The 20,348-nt window shown below is 36.9% G+C and overlaps 1 protein-coding gene across 1 annotated transcript in view; it reads left to right on the forward strand.

Annotated features, from left to right (window-relative positions):
* Window positions 1-20,348, forward strand: part of LOC306882497 (bifunctional heparan sulfate N-deacetylase/N-sulfotransferase 2-like) — a 116,800-nt gene that overhangs the window by 7,434 nt on the left and 89,018 nt on the right. Inside the window, exon 2 of the mRNA XM_079437156.1 lies at window positions 14,355-14,459. The gene's annotated coding sequence lies outside the window, so the exon portion shown is untranslated. The remainder of the gene's footprint in view (window positions 1-14,354; window positions 14,460-20,348) is intronic.

A 20,348-nucleotide genomic window follows, 5' to 3' on the forward strand; every position in this document is an offset into this window, starting at 1 on the left:
TTGCTTGTGCTGGACACACATTATCAAGCTACCCTTCTGGAGAGAAGCCTTTGTCAGAGAGGTGATCTCCATATGGTCTGTCTCTGGTGGTTATATCACTACCAGAAAACATTACAGTGTGTCATTTATTGTGAGTTGTTTTTGTTTTTTTGTTCAAATAGTTTTTCCTAGTACTCCTAGTTTCTCCTGCACTTGTGCATAAATGCATGAGCTTTACATAAGTATTAGATATTGCATCATTCTTATTTATAATCTATGGAATATTGATTATCTGGGATACCTTTTGAATTTGACAGTTTTCTGCTTTAGAGTGCTATAAGAAATCAAACCAACTTCACACAGTTAACAACTTTTAAATGTAGAACTAATTACAATATTCTGACTTTACATATCACTCTTAAAAATAAAGGTTTCAGATATTTATTTATAATTTTTTGGCTTAGATGCTGTAGACCCGACCTAGTGCCCTTTGAAAGTTCAAAATTGAGAGATGCAAACCATTTTTAGTGTCTAAATGGAACAAAGTAAAAATCTTTGCATTGACTTGAATTGTGCCTGGACTTTAAAGTGGATTGAAACCTTTTGCAGTTGTGGTTAGTATCTAAATTATATTTATATTGGTGTTTAAAAAGTCTAATAATGATGATAATAATAACTGGTTATAATAAATTGGAAAATGTAAATTTAGAAATGAATATTTTGATAATACCTATATTATAATATTTTACCTTACGGTAGGAAAATTACAGTAATTTTCTCTTAATTTCAATACTTGGAAAAAGGTAATCCCTTGAGTTGTTATATTGGCAGAAACCTGCTGTTTCAGTGAACAGAGGTTTACAAGTGTGTCTTATTACAAAACTGGTGAAATACTTTCATTATCTGTCCACAAAAATGTTGGAAATTATGCAAATGTGAAAAAACTGGTGCCTGTTGCATTCCCAAATGCACATTAAACTCAGCATATGGAGAGATGGAGTTTGCTGCTTTAAAACATGTAGCGCTTTCACCTTTAGTTCATTTGACCGATTCAGTGGCACAAAACACAAGATCAAAGACATTTTATGTTATTATGAGAAGTGTAAAAATATTTTCAGGTTATTACTAAACTGTAGCAGAGTATAGGTAATTAACAGAAAACATCAGAAAGGTTCTTTGAGGAAACAAAGAACAAAAATTGCACAAATCCCAAAATTGCTGAGAATTTTTTTTAAAGGTTGCATAAATGTCAAAGGTTCTTTATAGAAGCATATATTCCAACAAAGAATCTCTATTTTTAAGAGTGATTAGATAATCACTACTGAGTTTTTACTGCGCTTCAAGTGTTTTCTTTTCATCAGGCTCTTAATGATTTAAGTCCTCTCTTGGAAAATCTTAAGGTCAGATTTCTCCGTCTGTTCTGAATGTCATGCTGTCCAGCTGTTTGAGATGTTTGACTTCCTCCATAGGGCTTTAAAGTAGAACATTCACAGAAGTCGTCAAATGGTTCACGTTTAGTTGCCTGCACTGTGCAGCAGCTTGTTCAAGTGATCCATCCTGTGCCATGCCGCTATCCAATCTTATCACACATCTGAGGAAAAAAAAACAGGAAAATGTCACTACCTGTAGCACTTCCATCCATCTGATTGTCAGCACTGTATGTTGTGGATTTTTAAAAAAAAAATTGTGAATATCCAGACTAATACCATAACAAATAATCTGATATGTGTATCATCGTCCCCACTAGAGTCCCATCTGAAATGCATGCTAATGAAAGTCTGCCGCAGACCAGTATTAATCAGTCAACACAGATGAAAGGGGTGGGTAGTGCACCTCTAGAATACTTTTACCCCTTAGGTTAAAGAAATGGTAGATTGATTCAATTATCTGTAAATGAGAGATCAAAGGACTCAGAAAAACAACATTTTTGAAGGAGCAGCGGAAGATTAGTTGTTCTAATCTCTTCAGGGTTGTTCTGCTTTCCCATCAAGAGCTCTTGTACACGGTGGCTGCTACAAAGAGCAGCGCTTCTACTCTTTCAAGATGAAACCTCTCTCTCACTTCAGTCCTCATGCTTTGCTTGAAGAGGTAGTCTGTTTGTCCATCTTTTAAATAAAAGTCTTCCTTAATGCAAAATGTTTTTTTTTGTATTTGACATCTGTTGTTCTGTTTGTAAAAGGTTTTCAAAAGGTCTCTTTGACCACGTTTACCTCAGTGAAAGGGTCTTGATGTGTTGTATGGCTGTGCGCATTTACTGCCAAGAACCCCAAGGCATTAAACATTCTTGACATTCTGCCTCAATCATTGAGTTTGAGCAATCAAGCAATAGCTGAACTGATCTGAAACTTGTCGCTTCAATTCAACGTCAGGTATTGTTCCGAGATGTCTTCATTCTAGTAAAATTCAGTGAGGCAGCTGCATTTCATCTATTACTTCTTTATCTGCTTGTCCTGATTCAAATGACTGTGTATGTCTTTGTAGTTGTTGTGCGTTTTAATGCATTTCCAAATTTTAATCTTTGGCCATTTTTCTGAGTGGGTGTCTGTTAGGAATATCACTATTGCAAAATGATGCATGACAAATTCGCAATTGGAACGACATGAAAACTCATTTTTGTCTTGTACAAATGCTCACAATTGTTTTTGAGAAATGCTTTCAGCGTTTGAGCTTGTTTAGATGACCTTTTTCTCTGTTAATCTTATCTATAGATTTTTTTTATTATTTAAATGAGATTAAAAGTAGTTTTAATTTTTTTTATTATATTTTATTTTAGTATTCATTCAGCATGTACATTTCAAACACAATTTCCCATTGGATTTCTTAAATGCGCCTTCATTTAGGAAACTCTTTGACATGATTTCACTATGATTTTGGACTCTCAATGTAGACATCACATGACAGGTTAAGCTTCTTTCTAATCTATTGATAAGGGTAATGTTATCTAGTCTTCTGCCAATGGGTAACACAATTCCGTGGATTATTTTCTTCCTTTTTCATCTGGGTTTGTATGCCTGCTGACGGCTTAATTTTCCACACTTTATTTCTGTAAGACTTCATTTGATTCCGGATAATGTTTCAAGAGTTAAATCAATTGCTGTGACTGCTGAGATACAGTCTGTTATTATTCAGACTTCACACACGCTCAGCATTTTGGGGATGCTGTCCTCTTTAAAGTGATACTTATGTCTATAGGCTCTTCAAAGGAAAGAAATCGATAAGCGTTTGCTGTTGCTTCACATTTTCAGAAGAGCCTGAATCCTTGAGACATACAGAACTGTGGTTGTGTTTCAAAATATATTTTGAGTTCCTATGGCTAAATAAGTGCACCACACCACATTTTAGGTTGCCTGTATTTTGGTTAGTGTATTAGTTTGTTTTTTTTGTTGTGGCAATTGGACTGCAAGCAATCTGTGATTTCTTAGTCATTTTTCCAGTGCAGTGCCACGCACAACCTTGAATTTGATGGCTTCCAAATACCTAAAACATTCCTCAAAGCAGTGTAGAAAATTTGTTGAATGCCGGAAGTGTCCTTCAGGTAGATTTGTTAGACTTGTTCAGATTACTAAAAACTCTCAGTACCTATTCTGTAGCAGTATGTGAATCATTTTTGTGTAACTGCATTTGTCCACTAATGTTTTTTTACTTATCTTTTTTTTTTTCTCTTTCTTTTCCACAAAAAAGATCATTAGAAGCACACTTCAGGGATTTTTTCAGGATATGCTTGCTGTATGACAAAATATATTTTCTCTAATAAACACAGTTTTATATTTTAACCTGGAGCTGACACAGCATCCTAAAAAATTAGCCCCCGGCCAACCAAGCCCCGCCGCCCGCTGCTGCTGCTGTCACAAAGGGTTCCCCGGACCAAGTCAGGCCACACAATGCTAATGATCCTTCCGCAGGTTCACCTACGGAAACCTTGTTACGACTTTTACTTCCTCTAGATAGTCAAGTTTGATCGTCTTCTCGGCGCTCCGCCGGGGCTCCTCGTGGGCTCCTTGACGGGCGGTGTGTACAAAGGGCAGGGACTTAACGTAAGCTTATGACCTGTGCTTACTGGCAATTCCACGTTGATGGGAAATAGTTTCAATCCCCAGTCCCGATCACGAGCGGGGTTTAGCGGGTTACCCGTGCCTCTCGGCGCAGGGTAGACACATGCTGATCCACCCATTGTGGCGCGCATGCAGCCCCGGACATCTAAGGGCATCACAGACCTGTTTCATCTCGCGTGGCTGAACGCCACTTGTCCCTCTTAAGACGTTGAACGCCGACCGCACGGGGCCGCGTAACTATTTAACAAGCCGGAGTCTCGTTCATTATCGAAATGAACCAGACAAATCGCTCCACCAACTAAGAACGGCCATGCACCACCACCCACAGAATCGAGAAAGAGCTATCAATCTGTCAATCCTTTCCGTGTCCGGGCCGGGTGAGGTTTCCCGTGTTGAGTCAAATTAAGCCGCAGGCTCCACTCCTGGTGGTGCCCTTCCATCAATGCCTTTAAGTTTCAGCTTTGCAACCATACTCCCCCGGAACCCAAAGTCCTGCACGCTGCCCAGCGGGTCATGGGAATAACGCCGCCAGATCGCGGGTCGGCATCATTTACGGTCGGAACTACGACGGTATCTGATCGTCTTCGAACCTCCGACTTTTGTTCTTGATTAATGCAGCTCAGAGGTACATGGAGTGCTTTAACCAGTTACAAATGCATATTTTTTTTACATTTTAAACATAAAACATTGAATACTGATATTTAAAATTATTTAAAAAATGAAAATGTAAATATTTAAATATGAAATTAAAACCGCCAGTAGGTGGCAGAAAGTCACTGTTAATAAGCGAGTCATTGCGACTGAACCGAATCATTTAAATAGTTGATTCATTCAGGAACGAAACACCGTCAGGTTGTTCAGAGACGCAAAACAGTGCTGTAGCTGTTTGGAATTATTTTCTGTTGGCGAAATGGAGCAAAAACAGGGAATATGGTGTCTAAAACGTAAGTCTCTTAATATTAACTTATTGTTTATTGAACTGTTGTATAAAATCAATATCACATTTGTAATCATGCTTATTTTTGAAGAAAAAACGGCACTCTCCGTGTGATTTTTAACTATATGAAATGTAAATATATACATTTTCTGCCCCATATCTTGAATTTTGTGATCATTCTTAATGCATTTTAATAGACTGAATCATGCAGTGAAAGAACGCACTCTAAATGCGCACGTGCACTGTTTAACCCGCTTCATCACCACGTAGGCTAATGTATACGTGCACTCCGTAGGTGTTTTGTTTGGTTTTTGCAAAATACTCTATAATGTCAAATTGCACATCGTTAAAACAACAATTACGATATTATCGCAGACGATATATATCGCACACCCCTACCCCCAAGTGTAATTATTTTTATGGGCACAGTCAAAGTTTTTAAAGAGTGTAATGTTGATGTCACAATATGCAATGGCAAGTACTGAATAACTGAATTAACAAATGCCATAAAATCCAGAGATTCTTACTACATGATGTTAAGTAACTTATCCTTATAAGCAGGCTAGATGGTATCTGGTTATTGTTAACACTTCATTATAACTTTCATCAGTTATGCATAAAATTATTCTTCATTATGTAACATAGTTTGTGAACATTTAAATATGAATATTTTTGTCAAATATCACAAACATAAATATTTGAATGCATTTTGTCTAATGGTCTGTGATCTACATTATAATACAGTAAAGTTTGTTGGTTACTGGTGGAAGTAATGTGTTAATGTTTAAATTAGGGCTGTCAGTCGATTAAAATGTTTAATTAATTACAGGGTTTATTAATTAATCAAATTAATCGCAAAAAAAATTTGCTGTGAAAATACCCACAGAAGATTATTTAAAGCTATTATTGCATTAAATGAGAAAGTATCAAGTAGACATTACAAATAGTAGTTGTATAAAGAAATATTTTATTTGATTCAACATTTATTTCACAAACGTTTAGGCTACATCGGCCTAACATAAACTATGGAACATAAAAGAAGGTAATTTGAGAAACATCTCAGTATTTTTTGTTCATGTAATGAAATTCACTGATAACCAAATCAGCTTTGGTAAGTCTTTCATGTTGTGCAAAAGACGACATGAGCGTGAGTAAATGAAGAAAGTAAAACTGCCAGCAGGTGGCGGTAAATGTCTGTATGAGTCATTCATTCATTCATGCATTTGATTCTTTCATATGGCTGATTCATTTAGGAATTAGACGGCTCTCTCTATGAATGGGCCTTTGAATCATTGGCTCACACGATTTCAAAATGCTGATTCATTCAGTAACTAAACACCGCTGTGTTGCTCAGACACACAACAATTCTGCTGTGGCTTAAAAATGGGTAATATTTTTGTTGGCAAAATTGAGCAAAAAACAAACAAAATTGTGTTTAAAATATAGCACAATATTAACTTCTTGTTTACTGAAATGTTATATAAAATCACATTTGCACTCGTAGTATTTGGACATAAACGGTACTTGTGTGATATTGCTCTTGCTGCTCGTGTGATATCGCTTATCATATGATATAAATATGAGACAAACTCATAACGGGAATTTTTTTGGCCCCAATATCTTGAATTTTAGGTCATAACTGCGTTTATGGAGTTTTTGCCCTGCATCATATTTATAAACAGTCAGCTGTTAATTATTGGTTGACTCCGGGAACGGGGCCAGTGCGTTAATTGCGTTAAAATATTATAATCGCGTTATTTTTCACAACTAATTAACGCGTTAAACTGACAGCCCTAGTTTAAATATATATTTTGAAGCTTATAAATTCTTTATTTTTTCATATTAATTGTATGCTGTAATTTACGAGTTTGGCTAAGGTTTGTTCATGAATATTAATTACGTGTACACCTTGTCTGAAAAGCTCTAAAGTGTGTGCTAATCAAATGAGAATAGAAGAATCCTTCTATTGTGAGGGCATGGTTCATGAATATTAATTAAGAAACTTGATTGAACGCTCCTGGCAGGTTAAACATTCAAGTCTGCATGACCTAATTAATGTTCACACACTACGTTCTATTTTAACATCAAAGCCTACATAAAGGACACACTTTTTTTATTTTAAAAACATGTAGAAAGGTAACTTGTTTTTAAAAAGCAAACTGTAAGTAGTAAACTATTTTTAACTCCACATTTCTTCTCTAGTGGCACGAGATGCTATTAAAAAAAACAACAAAAAACACATGTGCATGTTTACATTGACCAACAACTGAAGCACAGGCAGAGTACAGGAGCACAGCCTTTAAACAGTAAGCCATTCACAGTGTGTAAATGAGATACATTGGAAGGAGGTTGTTTTATGATAGTTTTGCTGTAATGTTACATCTCACTTGCAACAGTGAAGCAAAATAATTTTTCACATTCACTCACAAATGTGAATGAAATGCTTGACTGTAGGGTCCTGTAACAGCCCATTCACTAGTATTCACACAAATAATGCCCTGCTTTTTTGAAATCATGAACTCCTGCACCTTTTTTGTTCCTTTTTTTTTTTTTTCTCAGTAGGTTGTTCTTTTACAAATACATAAAAATGATTAAACAAAGACAAGCTAAATTGTGTTGAGGAACTGATTCTGTTAAAACTTGGTTTTGTCTGTCGGGCTCTCTCTATTTACGGTTTTCACTGCTTATGCAGTATTTTCTGTATTGATTTAGATCAAATATTATATTTGCATTCAGCATACACTGTGGCTTGCAGTCTATTCAAGGTATTCATTCTATCAGATGTGTCCTTCGGAATTAAACCCATGACCTTGATGTTGAGAAATATACATTAATTCTTTCTTTGTTCTCCTCTCTTTATCTGTGAAGTTATTTTTAATATAGTGTGAATAATTTATTTGATGTGAAGTGCAAAGTATGACTGCCAATTAATGTCCAAACCATAGTTTTGTATGTTTAGGCCCATCAAGACTGTATTCATTTAAAAAACACAGAAAAAAACAGTGATTTAGTTAAATATTATTGCAATTTCTAATATTGGTTTCCTATTTGAATACCTATACTTTAAAATAGTATTTATTCCTGTGATCAAAGCTGAATTTTCAGCATCATTATTCCAGTCTTCAGTGTCCCATGATTCTTCAGGAATCATTCTAATATGCTGATTTATTATCAGCGTTGAAACTGTTGTGCTGCTTAATATTTATTTGGAACCCATGTTACTTTTTTCTTTGATTACTAAAAAGTTTAAAAGAACAGCATTTATTCAAAATAGAAATATTTTCTAACAATATAAGTCTTTACTATCAATTTTATCCATTTAACACATCCTTGCTGAATAAAGTTTATTTAACTTTCTTTAAACTATTTTAAAGTATCTTTAAAAAAGAAAGAAAAAAAATTCTGACCCCAAACTTTTGAATGGTTTATATTGTAACAAAATCTCTATTTTGACTAAACACTTTTCTTTTTAACTTTTTTTTTTTTTTTTTTAAATATCACAGGTCCCAAAAAATACATTATAAAAAAAATAAAAAAGCAGTACAACTGTTTCCAACATTTATTAAAAATCAGCATATTACAATGACTTCTAAAGGATCATGTGACACTGAAAATACTGCTTTGCTTCACAGGAATAGAAAGCATTTATTTTAAATTGCAATAATATTTCACAATATTATTTTGTGAAATAATATTCAGTATTTTTTTTATCAAATAGATACAGCCTTGATGAGCATAAGAAACTTCTTTAAAAAACGTTATTGATCCAAACTTTTGAACTGCAGAGTATTGTACAGTAAAAATGTTTTCTCAGGTCACCTAAAATGTAAATCATTTAGTTACATCAAGGGTCAAATCAAATATAAATATCAGGTCTGGTATAAAGACTGCTTTTGCTCAGGTGCCCGAAATGTCTGCCCAAAAGAGAGAAGTTTTGCTCAGCAAGAAACAAAATTGGAGGGAACATTGTTCCCACGGGTCCTTAAATTTGATGCAACTAAATTGAAGAGTTTTTAAGGCCTTTTTAAGTTTTAAATACGTTAAATAGTATAAGAAATAATTTTTCAAATTGCCTTAAATAGATTAATGTCATTTATGGTCTTTATTTTATTTGGGCTAGTTAAATTAATTTTCGGGCTACCAAAATCTGAAGAGTACCTGCCCGAAGGGCTACCAGGGATTTTGAATTTTTGCGAGCCCTGTAAATAAAATGGGAATAATCCGCTTTAAATACGGAGAATGAAACTATCGATGGTTCAGTCAGTGTGTTCAAGTGTAGGTGAGCAAAAAAGTCTGTGCTAACCTTATTCTTAGCCTCCAACTCAAACACTGGCAAATGAAATCTAACAATTTAGCAGCCAATGGCCAACGATAGAGAAAATATAGTTGCCTAGCATGAAAATTTAGTCGCATATGCAAGTAATTTGCTTGCATTGAGGGTTGCGAATCCACTGCCACATGACAACAGTGCTGTTCATTTTTTGCTTTTGCTTCACATAACATGGTGCACTGACAATAAACCTCTTTGTTGTATGTTGCTTTTTGCTACTTACATTGAAGTATTCTCTTTCAGAGGTGTCCTTCAGAGATCCTATCTATTCTGTTCAAAGTACTGCATTGTTTATTTGAATTGAAACAATGTAGTACTGTTTAACAGCTATGTAATTCTTCTTCATTCTGACAACGGATCCACTTGGGCTTTTGTTGCTTTTCTTGCAGCCCTAGTTGGGCCAATAGTTTGGATTTTTTTGTGACCTGTCAACATTTTTACTAGCTCCACCACAAAAGTATATCTATATATTTTAAATCTATGAATATTCATGTGTTCCATTTAAAAAATACTTTTAATATTGTAAAACAAAATAAAAAAAAAAGGAAATTATAGAACTGTAATGTAACTACATGATTAAAAACATGTTTATGAACTCAGTTATGGTTTGTAGTTTTCAGCACTGACGCTTTCGAGTCTTTTTTGTCATTTCAATAAATCCTTATATGTAAGCCTGAGGGATAAAATTGCTGCAAATTCTACTGATGTGTCAAAAAGGCAAGAGACATGTATTTTAAAGGGGTCAACGGATGTAAAGTTCACTTTACAAGTTGTTTGAACATAAATGGGTGTTGGAAGTGTGTACACATCCATCCTATAATATATATATTTTTTAAATCTCTATTTTAAAATCCCCTTTCTCAGATCAGGCTGTTCTGAGATTTCTGTCAGAATGACGTAGTCCTGCACAGACCGATAGTTGATTGACAAGACCGTCTTTCCTTAGACCCGCCCTGAGTGAGCTGTCATCAGTCCATCATTGTGTAGGGGAAGACCATATGTCTCTGATTAAGTGAATGAGGTGTTTTGTTGTTGGATGTAATAATGAATATAGCAGTCGTTATTTACTCCCGAGATCTGAGAGGATTAACGTTGCTTTCATTTTGAAGGGAATGCGCCGATCCCGATCTGTCTAAATGCATCTATGTTTGCCCGAATCATTCGTGATCCAGCTTTATACGGAAGAAGTGAGTATAAGGGTTTTTATGAGTCTTTGCAAATTGCCTTTCCTAATAATGTGCTACTTAGCCAGTTTCGTAGCTGAAGTTTAGTATGCTCCATAGATGTATATACCTAGATGCCTCATTATCGACTGTTTCTATGGGCCGCGATACATAAGCCATACGCCATTTTTGGAACGTGAATCTTTGAGTGCGTTGACTGTGCGTCTACAACAGCAAGTTATACACTTGTATATCTTTGAATATTCATTGATTAATATGGTGAATGCGAGATGGCTGCCGCGTCAACGTTTTCTGGAGCGGTCGATTAGGGAATCTACACACATCTATGATCTGCTCGTCACTCCACGGAAGAGAGGGGTGGAGTCAGCAGAGCTCACTAACATTTAAAGCAACATGGATTAGATCAGCGTGCTAAAAACAGAGCTGATTTTGACAGGGTAAAGGTGTTTTTTACACTACCATTGAGAAATTTTAACCAAAGTATGTTATAGACTTTTCATTAAGACCTTAAAGAATCATATCAACTTGTTTAAAATGGGCATCCGATGACCCCTTTAAGAAATAGACTTATTGTAAATGGCCTGAAGGTCTTTGTGGAGGCCTGTCTTCCACTGGCTGTCAATTTGTTCAGGAAAAAATTGTGGTATTTTTTTGCTCAGGCCACATATTTCCCAGGTATAAATGTTGGGTATAGTGTTAATCTGCTAGTGTCCCATGCAATTTCATAATGCTTTTACTCCTGTTTTGTCAGAGCACGGTTGCCCTGCTGGATTGACGCTGAGTTTGGTGGTCATCCCATAGCCGATGACAGAACACGTCCTCTGAGACTCCCAACCTCATTACCTGAGGTCTCTGAGCTGAGCAAACACACTCGCTTTAGCCGGAAAGACTCAGTGTGACTGTGACTCAGTGTACTTGCTGTTGAAACATTTGAGAATGTTGCATGTTGTTTTTCTTTTCTTTTTCGCTGCTGGTTTCCTTCAGAGCTGCTTTTGCTTCTGTTTAGGTACGGTGTCTCTGTCTTTTAGCCCTCTCTGTCCATTTCTGTTCTTCTCTCTGGCGTTCCGGTTTTGCAGTGTGTGTCCTAGCAGAGCCTCTCGGCTGATCAGGCTTTGTTTCAGACTGAATGAGCGCAGTGTGGCGGCAGGCTGGCGGATAAACAGCAGGATCTGCAACAAGCAGTCACAGCTCGCTCTCCCACTTATGCTCTCTCTCCGTCTCGTTCTCTTTCTCCCTCGCAGCACTCCACAGGAGGGAGAAAAGCGTCATGAGCTTCTCTGTTTGCTGGCCTCTTCCTCTCTGTTGAGTAGCATGCATGTTTTATTACAGTGCCATCAGAAGCACAAAACAAGCATTTGTGTGCAAGAATTAGCCACTCCTGAGAAAACTCAGAGCGTCCCTACGCTCTGCATGCGTAATTTAGACGCCGCAGGTTTTTCATTTCCCTTGTCGTCTGTTTTAGTATTTAAGCCAATGCAGACTCATGCACAGCTCATAGTCTTTTGGTAATACGATTGTATTCTATGCCCAACATGGATATCATTTTGGAAGGAGCTCTGCGTCTTGGCCTGGACCATCACCAAACACGAGCAGAAATTCCAGTTGGCAGACGGATGAGATGAAAGATGCTATTAGCCAATGACAAGATTCTGTCTCAATGCCTCTTGGCGGAATAAACTGCTCAACTTCTGTTGCATTGCAAATGAAGAGAAGTAACATGCTCGACTGTTTAAGATCCTTATCGCTCAAAGATGAAACCTTTGCTCTGTCCACTGTAAACCGTCTTGACATGAAGTTCTTGTGCTATAAAAAGATAACAAGGGCAGATGTATTTGTTGTTTTTTTTCTGCTCAGCTTGTTAAAGTCAACCAGAAATGGCACTCGTAGTGCATTTTACTTGCTTAATGTGACTTATTTTATCCACTGTGATATGATTGGATGATAAAAGAGGCTTGTGTATGACTGTTTTCACGGTTAGAGGTTGAAAAAAATGAGAGCTTGTTGACATCATGCTAACAGAAAAGTCATAAAGTATAAAGATTTTTTTGTCTTTGGAATAACATTCAGGGCAAAATGCCCCCACCTTATATCTTCTCTCATTTATTGAATGGTTATGCTCTCACTAATCTTGACTTTCATCTAAACATTTGTGGGATTTAGTTCCATCTGTGTTGTTTTGTAGTTCTGTGTAAATGGTTAATTTTTTTGGAAAATTGTGTTAATGTTGGATAACATTTTTGTTTATTTTTTCAATTTGTGGACTTAGTCTTTTATTAAGATTTGGTAGCAAGTATTGTTTTTATTAAAAAAAAAAAAATTATTATTTTTAACTTTCTGCAAAAATCAAATGACAGCTGGGCTAACCCGCAGTTGACTCCCTTTCATCATTTTTAATTTTGTGATGTATCCAAACTTGCAAAGGTTTCCATTTAATTTCTTGGTTAATAATATAGAAGATTCATCATCAATCTATTGTTACTTAAGGAGAGCATCTTCTCTAATCTAACCTTACCAATGAATTGTTTGCAATGGTCGTTTTTGCTTTAATGTTGACCGTTTATTTTTTTGTCGTGGCTGTGATGTGTAATGCAGGACTGACGAACAGAACCGGAGACGTTCCCTCATTGCCAACACAGGGACTCATTGTTGGCACTTTTGCTCCTCCATTAAAGCATTTAATTAGTGCCATGTAAACAAATGGGACTTGCTGGGCTCCTATAGAAACGCAGAGTGCTCATTGAACAAAGTCTAATTTGTGTGTATGTGTGCACATAGTGAGGTGAGTGGGGACCACGATTCAGGATCTGGGCTTTTTTGGCATGATTTACATTTACAGATTGTGCACCTGTAGAGACTGCTGTTCTCTGATGTTGAGAGTTGAAGCATACATTTCCAAGTTTAATGAGCTCTTGTTTTAATGAGCACTGTATTATTGCAGATTCAAGGTTGTGGAGTGACAACAGGAAAAGACATATTTTCTATGCCATGTTGTCTTAATGAAACTTAATTTCTTAATTTTCCAGGGATTTGAAGGATTTGCACCACACGATTAATATTTGATTGATGGTGTATTTGTGCTGTTTGGTCATCAGGTGTTACCTGCTTTATTTGGATTGATTAAGATCATAATCAGGAATCCCTTAATCCTAGATGTTTTAATTTGATGTGATGAGTGAGTAATTGAAGGGAATAATCTGGCATGCATTTGGTTGTTTACACGCTACCAAACTGGGTTATGCCATGTGCTTTGAAAATGTTCCAAGAACCGATTATGGGGGAGAATAATTCAATGTGCTAATCATTTGAGAAAATTTAAAAACAACAACAACACAAAGCGTTTGATTTGATTGAGCATTGAGCATTTTTTTGTGCTGAATGGCGCTGAATGCCACAAAACCATAAACGCAAACTCAGGAAGCACGTAGAGTAATTGTATTAAACATTTGTTTTTTCATGAGACTGCAAGTCACACACTTAATTTTTTATTTACATTTTTTCATTTTATTTCTTTATTTTTCTTTATTCTTTTTTTTTTCTTTCGAGTGTAACAAACAATACGTACCCAGAGAACTTGGGACAATTATTCAAGTCTTCATTGCCAAAAGTTGAATTCATATTCTTAGCTTGTGCTTTTATCACATAAGTGGCAATTTCCAGGACAGGCAGCTAGAACAAACATTGCATGCTAAGTACAACACTGTCTGGGAAAAACAATGCATGAAAACTACAAAAGATTTTCATTAATGTCTTTGATAAGGTCACCGAAGGGCTATAAAGATCAAGCCAATAAACCCTGTTGAGTGTAGTGAATGTGATTGTTACAGTGCTGTTCTGAGCACTATAATCTCATAAAGCGTTTCTTGTTTTAATAGGTTGCTGCTCCTGACCATATGACAATGGAAAAACTCGTTCTTCCAGAGCCTCTTCATTTCACAGCCCTCACTGTACCTCTGTCATTGTGAAAAATTCAGTCTCAGGTGGGTTTTCTATATACATGTATATAGGATTGTATATGTAGTTGTCACAGGAATTAATGTTTAACCTTTTCACATGTCTCTGAGCTCAATGTACTTGCTTTACCTGTCTCTAACAGAATTCATAGATTTTATATAGATCTGAGGATTAATCATGCTTACGTTTACGATTTCATTTGGATTGTGACGCATATTGTTTTGTGAAAATGTTGTGCATATAGACTAGGGGTTGGAATCGCAGGGTACCTCACGATACGATACGAATCACGATATATGGCTCACTATACGAAAATATCATGATACAGCGATTATTGCAATAATTGATATATTGCTAGACAATCCTATAGTGATACACAACGATATCAAACTATTAAAACAAAATGCTGTGAAGAGGTTAAATGCAAGTTTTCTCTCTTTATTCAAGTCCAAACTGTTAGAAAACATCACAAGAATGTCTGTAAATCAAATTTAACGTTAAATGTGGTGTAAGAGATTTCTGGTAGCCAATGTTGATTTTTGAAATCCCCAAAACAAACACGCCCCTACCCCAAAAGGGTCTCGCCCCTACGCAACCCAGGCAATGATTAGTTCTGTGAAACAAAGCATAACCAATGTTACACCGTGTCTACACCGGATGAGAGCAGCGCACCAAAATAATATAGTCATTATAATTAGAGATGCTGTCTACACTGGATTCTGCGCGGCACGACAAATCTCCAACAGAAAACTGCTGCCGCGTTCTATTTATGAAGTGCTGACACAAATTTCAAATGATTTTCAATGGTCGCGACATGGTGTTACTCACCTATCGAGAAGGAAAAAAAGTAACCTCGGCATTCGATTGCAGGCCTTCCGCTCCTTAAGTTCTCTCCAGCGCTGGAAAGCTAATCTGATATGTACACGGGTCCTACTTCTTGACTTATCGTTCCGCAGATGTTTTCCTCATTTGTTTTTTTTTATCTGCCATCTCTATCTTTCTGTCGCTCGGCTCGGCTAATGTCCGTCCTGTGCACTGAACGCTCTCTCCTCCACATCATGAGTAGACACACCCCTTACTGCTGATTGGCTACAAGTTTGTTTTGGTACTCGGCCTCGTTTTTGAAAAATTACATACCCCACCTTTAAATAAATTTAAGCATTTTATTCTTGGACTTATTGAAAGCTTACACTTTGTGTATTAACCAACACATTTAACTGCTTATCGAAATAGCCGCTCACATCGTCTTTTGCGCACTCAAGTTCGTTATTTCAAATGTAGATGCGTGGCAAGAACACACACTGAACACTTCTGCGCCACAATACGGCTCTGACAAGGTTTTGTTTTATTGCCCATGCCATATAGGTTCAGATTTATGTTTCTACCAGTCGGTGCCCACTGCATGTTTATGGAGTTCTCATCTCCATAAACAAACATAGCAGTCGAGCCAATCCAGTGGCTGGAAATCTGTTTATCCTTCGGTTCCTCATGCTTCCCCATCTTCATAGAGAATGCGGTTTATGGTTGCTCAGAGCGCTTTGGAAAGAAATTGAAAATGGCGTGGCCGTGATTTCCATGCATTTTTAGATGCTGGGTGCAGGGAAATCTATTTAGAGCGCCTTATTGTATTAATTAAAATATTTGGCGCCAGATATTGATTCTCGTATCGCATGGAGAAGGACAAAGATATATCGCTATATCGATATTTTTTCCCACCCCTAATATAGACCCATTGAACTATCATGTCTTTTTGAGAACATACTAGGACTAACTCTCTTTTTCCTCTCTCCTTCTTGAAATACCAGCAGGCTGCATTGTTCGGGATGAAGGAAGGCTTTGCATGCATGGACCATCAAAACATTAATCGTCTATATTGGACTGTCATGTAGTGTCAGTGGTACCAAATGGTTCTTTTGTCGGTTCTGCTTATTGTGGGATCAGTCAGTTGCTGGCCGTCCTTTTACCCAGCAGGGTGCCGTCCTAGCTGGCACTCTTCTCTCTTGAATCCAAACCCTTATTGCTTGCTGTTTTGAGGCGCCATCATTTCGAGATTTTGGCCAGAATCTCTAATTAGAGGACTGTTCTCTCTACCTCTTCTATTAGAAATGACCCTTCCCTATCCTTTAGTCCAGTGGTTCCCAACCTTTTTTTTCATGGCCCCCCCTTACGTACACACATGGTAATCTGAGCCCCCCCCCCCCCCCCCCCCCCCATATTATATTTATACACGCCCATATATATATAAATGCAATAATAATATAATTTTTTTGTCTCTTAGAAATGCACATTTGACATTGAGTTGACTAGTAGTTTGAGTTAGGATGCACCTCAGTACTGTGGTAAAAATGCAACTATATGGTTTCTAGGTAGCCTATTTATATGTAAAACAGTAGTCTAAATACATTTATTATAAATGCATAAACGCTAGCCCCACATTTCTGCCACAATACCATGGTGCATTTACTGTTACTACAGTAAATCCATGGTAAACGATGGCGATTTGTAGATTGAAAAGCCTTCTGACTGTATCGTTGCACACAGTGTTTTTCTGCTGTTTGTCAACGCTGTTTTATCTGGATTTAAAGTACTTTATATCAGTTGACTGATATCGACTGATACTAGTTTATATCAGTCATTTGTGTTCTTCGCTGAATTCAAGCGCTTCTCACTGGATCTCCCAGCGCTGTTTAGTGGTTGCGTGATCGGTGAGTAAACACATCTGCTCTAGTCAGCTCGCCGCTGTTTGAGCCGAGCGGATATGGCCCGTGTGGCACGATTCAAATGAGCAGCGCTGTTTTGTTCCGCTTTTGCCACATAAACATTAAATTGAATATTTATCGAAATAGTTTTTTCGAGGAAAATTATATCACTATATAATTATAGTTATCGTTTTATCGCCCAGCCCTACCTCAAAGTATATCTGCTCCCGCACCCCCGCTGTGAACTCTGGGCCCCCCAGGTTGGGAACCACTGCTGTAGTCCCTTGCTCTTTCTTTCATCCGAGTTCATCTGTGATTGGAGGTAGCTCAGAATGAGGTTATTCAGTAGATCAACTGGTGGACGTTTGCAGCTGTCACAGACATGACAGGGAGGTAGCGTTGTGACTCTGCTGTCCCGCCGTTTGTGTAGCCAACCATTTATACATCAACCTGGATGACTTACAGTTGAAGTCTTGTTTTCTTTGCTTGAAGGCCTGGCTGTCTTTGCAGCACTTTTTTATGCATTTATTAGAGCGTTGATAGATTTAGAGTGTTTCAAACATTGTTGGATAACTTGTAGGGCTGGGTGATAATATTCAGTCATTTTGAAATGAAAAAATCCTGTATTGTAAAAAATTATCACAATTTCCACAAAAATATTAAGCAGAACTACCGCTTAATATTTTCAGTATTGATAATATGCTAAATAAGCACCAAATTGTGTCAATCCTATGGCAATACATATTGAAAATGTAATTAGAAAATATATTAGTAAAATATAAATATTTGAAAATTTTATATTTTTTTGTAGCCCTAGAAATCCCAACTTTTGGTTTTGATCTTTAAAGAGAGATTTTTGCCACGAACCAGTTAAAGTGCATAATTCAAACAAACACTCGTACATATGCTTAATTCTGTTGAGGTCACTGTATGCATAATGTAAGCAGATGAACATGAGAACATATAAAGAAACAGACAGGCTTATTCAGAGCCGTCTGAGGTCACAGTCTCGTTAAAGTTTTGCTTACTGTACTGTGCTCTGGAAAAATTTAAATCTGCAAATTCATTTTTCATACAGCAACACAGCCATTTGAGAGAGAAGTTTTTCTACTAATTGTTGATAGCCAGGCACTGCAAGGAAGAGATTGGTTTTTCTAATTTAAAAATGCAGTGTTTTGTTTCCCCACCCCCTTCTGTCTGCTCTCAGTAGGAAGTCCGTCTGTAGCGGCCTTTTTGCCAGCAGGTGTGTGCCACACTAAAGTGTGTGTGTGTGTGTGTTGGGACAGTGTGTTGTACTGCAGAGAATAATGGTCTTCTATTGAATTCATCATCCGTTCCTTTCCACATTGGAGGAAAATAAGATTAAATAGATGGTACTGGATGTCAAAAGGAAACATAAGGGCCTCCTCCTGTTGTGAGTCACACACTGGGGGTCCGTCACAAATCCCTCCATCCAATCTGCCTCCCTGCTTTTAACAGTGTTTTTCAGCTTGCAGGGCTTTTCCATTTAGTTCTCGTTACGTTTAAAGCTTCTTTTTGTTTTGACCCCACATGAAATGTATTATTCTAGTACTGCTGATTGACACTACGGGCTTTTTCACACCTGGCTCATTTGGGAGGTTGTTTTGGAACCTGGCACTTGTTCTCGCTTTCGTTTACTCCAGTTCGTTTAGGTAGGCTTACATGAACACATCAATCACACTCTGAAAATAATCAGTTCATCAAAATGATCAGTTAGTGATTGCCTGAATGAGGTTGTCTCTGCCTGTTTGAAAACTAACTCTGGAGTGGTTCACTTGTGGTGAGAAACCAATCCGACCCAATGGATAACAAACCAAGCTGTTACGTAAAAAGCAGCAATGTGTGATTCTGTGGGTGAGCGCTTTACTTAGCGCAGTTGAAAACCAAAATGCAGCTTTTGATCTGAAACGGTTTGGTAATTGCAATATGCTGGTAGAGCTAACCTCTTGATGGAACATAAGGAGAAAATAGGTGTACTCTGACCAATGAGAAGGCAGTTTTTCTCACGTGACTTGCGTAAACATTTTGTTTTGCTTTGGAATGCTGCCTTGTAAACATGAACTAAATCAAGAAGAAAATGCAACATAGTAAAAGTTTTAAGCCCCTGTGTTGGATCAATGCAAACAATTCCCTGTAATATAAACCGTGCTACGTAAATAGTGAAATGTGTGAATAAATGATACATGATTAATAAGACTGTTTCAATTACTCAATTAAATTAAGAGTACTCACTTAAAAAAAGAGATGTGGCTTCTGTGTGAGTGGAGTGACATTGAAACTAAGGCTGTATTTTCACTTTTGTAAGTACAGAGTCTGTGTTGTGTGTTTGGTGCAGTTGGTGCAAATAATGATATTATGACAACACACCCATTCAAGTCTATTTTTATAAATGTATATCAGTCATCAACATAATTGTCAGCTTATTAAATTACCAATATAATTATTAGTGACAACCCCACTAATGATCTATAATTAAGCAATATCACACAAGCTAGTGTTGCTGTATTAAAAATAAGCACGCCTGTATTTCAGCTGTAAGGACAAGATAACTTTGTGGATTGAAAGTATGGCAGCTTTTGTGTGCATGGCTATGAATTAGTATTGTTCATGAAATAATTTTGTCATAAATTAATTTCTCTCAACTTGAGAATGAGAGTGATCTTTATTGGCCAAGTATGTTACACATACAAGGAATTTGTTGTAGTGACAGAAGCTCCACAGTGCAACAGAAAGACAGCAACGGGACAGGACACAGATAATAAAAGAATAATATACTAATATACAAATAGGCAATGTACAAAACAGCAAAAACACAATATATAATATAGACAACTAAATATAGATAACTTCAAGTCTATACAGGAAAAAAAACAATCTGTGGACATGCAGTTGAAATGCATTTAATTCGTCTGGTTTAAGAAATGTCTAACTTTTTTCTGCCACATATTTTGAGTCTGTTTCTGTGAAGTCTGTCTGTGCAGGAATAACTTCAAAAGTAAACCGCCATGTACATGAGCAGCTTAGAGGGAACATTGATCGATGCCAACTTCATTACCTTGAAAAAGCTTCATTCAGTGTGTTTGCATGCACACCACTTTTTAACTAAGTAATTTGGCCCACATGTTTCCCCCCTACACGGCCCTCAACCTGAAATGAGTTTGCTACTTCTAGTCTGGATGACATGTCATGATGCAA

This window comes from Barbus barbus, assembly GCF_936440315.1.
Source record: "Barbus barbus genome assembly, chromosome: 16".
Lineage (NCBI taxonomy): Eukaryota > Metazoa > Chordata > Actinopteri > Cypriniformes > Cyprinidae > Barbus > Barbus barbus.